Source organism: Neodiprion virginianus, chromosome 2 (genome assembly GCF_021901495.1).
Source record: "Neodiprion virginianus isolate iyNeoVirg1 chromosome 2, iyNeoVirg1.1, whole genome shotgun sequence".
Classification (NCBI taxonomy): domain Eukaryota; kingdom Metazoa; phylum Arthropoda; class Insecta; order Hymenoptera; family Diprionidae; genus Neodiprion; species Neodiprion virginianus.
Genome location: NC_060878.1, coordinates 33,003,858 through 33,011,581, shown reverse-complemented (window position 1 = coordinate 33,011,581; position 7,724 = coordinate 33,003,858).

Genomic DNA, 7,724 nt, shown 5'->3' with positions numbered 1-7,724 from the left:
ATGGCTTGCAACGCGTGTAGACAGGATGCGCGCATCCTTTTCGAATCCTGTTTCTTCAATGATGCTAATCAACCCTTGAACGTATCTTGGGCATTTTTGTATGTACAAATTAAAAAGCAAAATCAAACAACAATCATTTTGACAGTAGAATCAATAAGCAACCAATCATGAGGAAATATATTTTCCTCTAGAAGCCAAGTGTTTCATTCGACATATATCTCGATTCTGCACACTAAAGTAAGAGAGATTTTACGAAATCTTTAGATGAAATTTTTATGTGATTTTATTATTCCACCTTACTTTTTAAAAGTAGGATACAACGTACAAATTTTTTTCTCTTACGAAAAAAATATAATTGCGATGTATATTGTACACGGGTGTAAAATTCGAACGCAGGAACAACAAAAACAACAGAGTTCCCTGTTTATGCCAAATTCATACAATATAGTTTACGTAGGTAATTCCCAAGTGCGTTATTCGAAAAAAATAAGGATGAAAATACGAATATAACATAAACCCTGGATAACAAATACATATTTTCGAAGACTGCCTGAGAAACAAAAGTAAACACATCGAACGTTAAACATAGAGCGAATGACGATCTTCACACCGACGTTTCATTGAATATAGACAAATAAACTTCAACGATCATCTGAAATTTCATCGTACCGTGCAACCGAGCTGCGGAAGTCAAGTTTCGGGGCTACGCATCATCGACCAACGGGCACGGCCTGTTTTGGATAAATTTTGCAAAATATGCGCGATGATTGGTGGCCACTTGACGGTGTCGAACGTCATCGCCGTCCTCCATTCAAGGTGCGATTCAGTCCGGGTTACACAACGCGCGATATCAGTTTTGATCAGTTTCAAGGAAGTCGTCAATAATGATCGGCTAACCGGCGTTGTCAAAATAATTACAGAATATTACAGATTTTCTAAGTAACAGGTATTTCTTTCACATCCTTACGTACTCGTGCAGTTTCTCGAAATTTTTACGATGAAACGTACGCAATAAAATTCTAAACCGAATTGAATGATTCATGTTGATATTTCCTGGGTAAAAAATTTTGAGTGCTCAAGGAAAAATGACAAGACTCGTTCTCTATCTGCGGAAACATTGTCTGTACATTATACAAAGCGGATAGGATGATGTGTTGGAAGAGGGGAGCGGGGGGAGCCAGCCATTAAGTGAGCAAGAGAAACGAAAACAAATGACATATTATTTCCTAAGAGATGATTGCATCACCTTTTGGTCGAGGCAACCTCCCCGGCTGTGGAGGAGATATATGTACAACAGATGACCTTACTTAAGGCCGTCAATCGTCATTTCGCTAGGTCGGTGGTGTAGCCGCTGCGCAAACCCGCTCGCTGATCAAATAACGCGATAATGAGAAAAATTTAAAGAGTATGAGAATAAAATTAAACATGACAAAAAAAAATGAAATATATATAATAAAAATTATAAGACAAAGAGACGAAAAATGTTTCACGCGTGTATGTCATATGTGTATTATAGGTACAGGTTTTTCACGCAGGCACAATGCTATCATCTAGCCGCAACATCTGACGACGAGACGAGTAAACATTCGAGGACAGCATTTGTAAGTCGTCGTTTTATCGATGGAACATATTGTGCATACGTACAATGTATATATATATATATATATATATATATACACACATATTTACGTACCTTATAAAAATACGCGTGTGTCATCGGCCAGGCCATACTCGAATCTATGCGCGATGCCTAAAGCTATCAAGATGATCACAACTACATTGTTTGATCCACAAAGGGAAGACTCCCGAACAATTAGAACGGACTGTGGGTGTCATTATTTTTATAGATTTGCTCCAAGAAGAATTTTCCATTCTGCAATGAAAGAGTGAAACGAACTCGTGTACTGTGGTTGTCTACAATTTTTTGCTTTTATTTTTAAGTCGAGTATTCCATCGATTCTATGTTGGCAAAATCGCGTATGTATATCTGAAAGGTCGTAAAGATAAACGATGCTATCAGTCGTTAATTTATGTTCGTAAATTTGTAACGTTACGCAACAACGCGCTGCAGGGTAAAAAGATTTTTTTCCCCCTCAAATCAAGTTCCGTTTTGCAGATTGAATTTTTTTTTTTTTTTGTTACTCGTTATCACGATAATAGTTATGCCTGTTTTTTTTTCTTTTCCTCCATTCGGTGCGCAATATCTGCGACAGATTAAACTTCGCGGTTAGAAAGGCGCGTATATATTGTACACGTACATTGTACGTACGTGTGTAGAGGATTGAGAATTCTGTAAGGTAAACTCGACGTTGCGTAAGCCGAGTTCTCGAGCAGCGTAAAAATAAATAAATACACGTGTAACGGAGGTACGTGAAACCCGTGTATGTATAAGCACGGGTGAGTATCCTGTAATAATGATGTTTTCGTTCATTGGCTGCAGATTCTTTATGAAATTATACGAAACTAGCATTTCACGCGGACTGTAATTAAATAATACAACATTATTGTTTGTTTTGAAAGTCGAATTCCACTGTCGTCGAAGCAATTACGATCTATTCATGATGTTCACCTCGGTTAATCGGATATACGTGAAATCAATACCTAAACACCGGCCGCAAATTATAATTATACCTACTCGCGACGACTAACCGTGACGATTGGCTTTGTCCTCGGTTATCGCGAGGTTTCGCCTCGCGGTATAATCTCGTGATCGACGGTACTTGTTCGGTATACAAATCAAGATCGCCGAGACACACATGTGCCAATGTCATTCTGTAGTTTTTATAATTGAAACCGAGAATGAAAAGCATCAGAAATGAGTAAAATCATTCCAAACCGTAAGGAAGGTCTTTTTCCCTCAGATCCTTTCCTTGTTACATTTCTACAAGGTAGATACGTATATACATATATATGTATATATATACAAATACATAATATATAAATACAGCTCATGCGGAAATATTTGGCGAGGATAAAAATCTCTCTGCAACATCGCATTTAGCGTATCGCGAACGTGGGATATTTTGTCCTTAGTTATTCAGAGATATTTTGTGTATACGTACATATATCTAATGCGATGTTTGGAAACGATTTTTGTCATACGAATAAACAGGAATAAAGCGAACATCGACGAGCCAAGAAATTCATGCGTGCACACTAATTGCGGCATACGTATTTCGTGAGTTTTACGAATATATAAAGGAAAACGCGGGAAATAACACGGCAGGTGTGAACATTTGAATAAAAATTTGCACGTCGCACGCATGTGTATCCTTGAGAGGTTCGACCTAGCTCCACTTATTAACACAGGCGTTTAGCGATCGCTGCGTGTGTGTGTGTGTGTGCAGTGTGGATGTATGAAAAAAGTTGTTGCGCAAGAAATTATTTCCGTGATTCGGTACATACTTATGCATATTTCACAGTGACAAACGAGTTATTCTGCCGTAAAAATTATGTCGCGTGCGTACGTAATGGTACAAGGATGTATGCGCCATTGCACGACCTTTTATCACGCGTAAAGGTACAAAGGCGTATTTTTTCTCATCTTTGTATTTAGGCGAAAAATATAAGAATGAATTCAAAAACGTTGATATTCAAAAATGGATCAATTAACGGTAAAAGGTCGTGAGTATTGTCGATTATGCCTTTTCATCACGAACTTTATAAAAAATAATCACGTTCACTAATAACGTAACATCGCATATGCCCACATACGACCTTATGCCGTTCCGTTGAAACAAGTCTTTGAGAAAATAAACTTTGTTTCAAATTCTTCCCGAAATCGATAAATCTTAACGTTCCGCAGGTTTTGCGTCATATAAAGAAGAAAAAAAAACAACAAGATAATGGCTGATGCGACCTTATACCATTTATAAATGTGAGAAATAATAATACATTTTGATGTCGAAAGGGAGTATCCACAAAATATAAGCTTTCTTATTTTTATAAATTTTTTCGGCTTATTTTAGTGTCGATATGCGCGAGTGATTTTATGGCGAATGTATATGTATATTGTACACGGAAAACCAGATGAGAAAAACCTGCAATTGCGTATAAAACCAGGCAAGTTTTTAGTAACGCAACGTACTTTTTTTCATCTATATATTATACCGCAGATTAATTATTTTTACGATTATATCGACAGGCTTGCGGTAGTGTGTAGAATAATTATCAATTTTGATGTTCGTCACGTTTCGCTTGAAGTCGAATAATTTCATCACTTCCATTATTGTGAAAATTTGCCAAACAAATTACAAATCGCACGAATGAATTTAAAACGTGACTCATCGTCAAAATTATATTAATCAGGTGTCAACGAATACAGATACAAGAAAAAGAAAACAAGAATGATTATATCGTAATAGAGCATAAACGTTCGTGCGAGTACAGGCTGATTTCAATTAAAAGTTAATTGAAAATCGACAAATAGTCGAAACCTTGCTTCGACGTAGCGGCATAAATCAGGTTCAGTAAGGACAAAAAGGTGGAGGAAAAAATCACGCGTACGGGAGACGTAGGATGTTGAAAATGTGAGTTTTATACACACATACAATGTTACAACAGCTTAGCTGGCAATCGGGGATAGATAATGATTCGCTTCTGGGTTAACATGGCGCTGGTTGGACTGCAGAAATGAGATAATATTAATGCTACGGTCGTGAGAAACGCGAATTTAGCACGCTCCGCCGTTTTATTTTTTCCAACAATATTCGCAAAACGGATATCACCGCGTTACATATCTTGTACGAAAATATTCTATACAGTGGAAGGAAATTTCCTCCGAGGTTTAATACAAACCATAATAAAGAAAATGTAATGAAAAAATAAATAAGCCCACCTAAAATCAGGCAAACTTCTGCGTTTGCAATTATTATAAATTCGCGCTGAACTCGACGATTCGCCTGAGTGACGCGAAGATCCGCGGCCGCAGCGTAGAAGCAGGGCAAAGGTGTGCGTTGGTGATAAAAAAATGCGTATAATATTGTACGTGAACGCGTGGGCGACGAAGTGTCACGGATACGTAGAGTGTGGGGGAGGACGCGAGGGCAAACAAATACAGCCAAGGCTTGTCAGCCGGATTGTCTGATTAATCTCTGATCCCCGCGAAATTTTACTTATTATTTACACGTCGCAATAACTTGTGTATAATACTGTAGATACACACAGATGTCTATAGGCAAGTGTAAAATTACAAATATGCGCGTACATGGACATCGTTATACTATATTATTATTTCACTATACACGGCCATTCGCGTGATGATCACATTTTTTCGCTCGTGTAACATTTCTCATCTATGATCCAGTCAATTTGCATTGTTGTAATTTTTTTATACATACATATATATACCTATACATATTACCAAATCAATGTACAGACTATTTTCATGCCAATATCATGTTTTCGTTTTGTTGCTTTATTGACTTCGTACATTTCAAATTCTTCCGCCTCCCGAATCTAACGCAATGATTTATTGAATTTTGTGAATTAGAAATTGGAAGTTATAGAATTTTTTAAATCGAAGCTTTCTTGCAATTGCTTGTAACGTTAAAGTTAACAGGATACAGGAGAAGACCAAAAGAACAAAAGATCTGGGGAGAAGGAAAAACTAACGAATTTGTCTGAAAACTTTATTCTTAACAGCTGTAGTTGAGATTCAACGAATTCGATATATCAAGACTGATGCAACAAGTTGAAGAAGTTTCAGGAGACAAATTTTTTTTCCGAAGCGAAATTCTCGCGATAAGAAGTCTGAAAATTGTTTCCATCTTTATGTACACGGTGAGAATTTACAGCAGCACAATTATACACCGAATTACCTAAGGTCATTATACACACGTGAAAAGAAGCCAAGTTTTGTGTTTCTCACGCTAATAGCTATTAATTCGTCCGTCTAATTCGCATCCGTTTTGTCGGTGATTTGTAAGGTAAAAAAAGTAAAACTAATTACATATACAAATAAACTTCTTGAATTATTAACTACCGTTTGTATTTCATCCGATTATTCTAAAATTCGTATTCAAAACAATATTTCGAAATCTCCATCTCGAAACTTTACAATCCCTCGTCAATAATGATTTCTATTTTCATATTTTGTCTTATCGCCGCAATGTTCGACTTGAGATAAGATATCGATCCATTAATTCGGCTCTTTCTCAACTAAGTAATTCTTGCCTGATTACACGGTGTATACGTATGCATAAACTGGTGATATAAATTAATTAGCGAAAATTATAATTGGCATACGAGGCAAACCTCGGACATAAAATATAATTATATGTATAAATTCAGCGATATATGACAAGGAAAAATGTACGCGCAACGTTCTCTGCAGATTACAATTCTCCGGGTGCGGAATGAAAAGGTGCAGGAAAAACAATGAAGTATACAGTGATCGGTGGCGGACGTAATCGGGCAATGGGACGATAAGAAACCGCGAGCCGAGCTGCTCGGTGTCGAAATTATAACGGCACGATGCACGCACGGGACGTTGGATCGTCACGTGCAAGGCTATAATAATATCATTATGTGCCCAAAACCTATCAAACGTCCGGGATCTCGCTCTCTCTCTCTCTCTCTCTCTCTCTCTCTCTCTCTTTCTCTCTCTCTCCTTACTCCACTCTAATCTACTCTAATTTCTTCTATTTCTTTCTTTTTTTTTTTTATTTTGACCTTACCTATTTCAAGTTATTTTCTGTCTGCTCACTTGTTTTTTCTGTTTCTGTTCTTGCTGTATCTTGTATTAATTTTCCGTCATTATTTACATTATGTATACTCGTCCGACATCGCTATGGACGCTACGCGTACGTGGAGCGAGTGTTTATTGTTTAGACGACATTGTGATTGTAGTGTATCTATATTTAGTTCATTTGATTAAAGTTGTTCTCGATTACTTTTCGCTCCGTCCTGTTCTCTTTTTTCACATTTTGCCGATCGAGTTTTCACTCGTTTATCGTTAGTCAACTTTGCAAGGCGAGTTTTATGCCGCGGCTACATCACAAGTTGGGCAACGGCGTATCACGGAGCGCGGAATGAAAGATCCGCGATAGGAACATTATACGGTAAACAATGGACTCACGCATAGTAGTCCGTAATACCGATGTCCATTACGTACACGCGCAATGTTATAGGCGCGATAATAAACCACACTGCACAGGGGAATTTCAAAGTTGATGTAATATTCTCGGGACTATGATCACTCGTTTCGACATATTATTTTATAACCGCGAGTACGAGTCGTCGTGACCGTTGGCCTAAAAGAGAACCCAGATACGAAATTAACAGTTTTATTTGGCCCAAGTTCAGCCGACGTATTACCAATATATACAAACACACTCTTATCTATATACATATACATATATATATATGTGTATATATATTGATATTACACGCACGCATGTATATATACACATGTATATAATAATGTCAACGGATTTCAATACCGCGTGTAGAATCGAAGTAAAATATACGCGCATACCAACAAATTACTGCACTTGACATTCAAGTTTAGATACATCGCATATTGCAGTTGAGTAGATACGTACATACCTACCGAATTTCGTTTATAAACGCGCGTGTGATTGATTCAGTTTCGTTTCACAATCAGGTATGAGTTGTAAGTTAACAAAGCCGGTCTTCGATCCTCTGGGTCACACGGTAAATCAGAACCGGATATCTCAAGGATTCTACGAACGACGGTGGGGAATTAATCATTGATTAAAAAC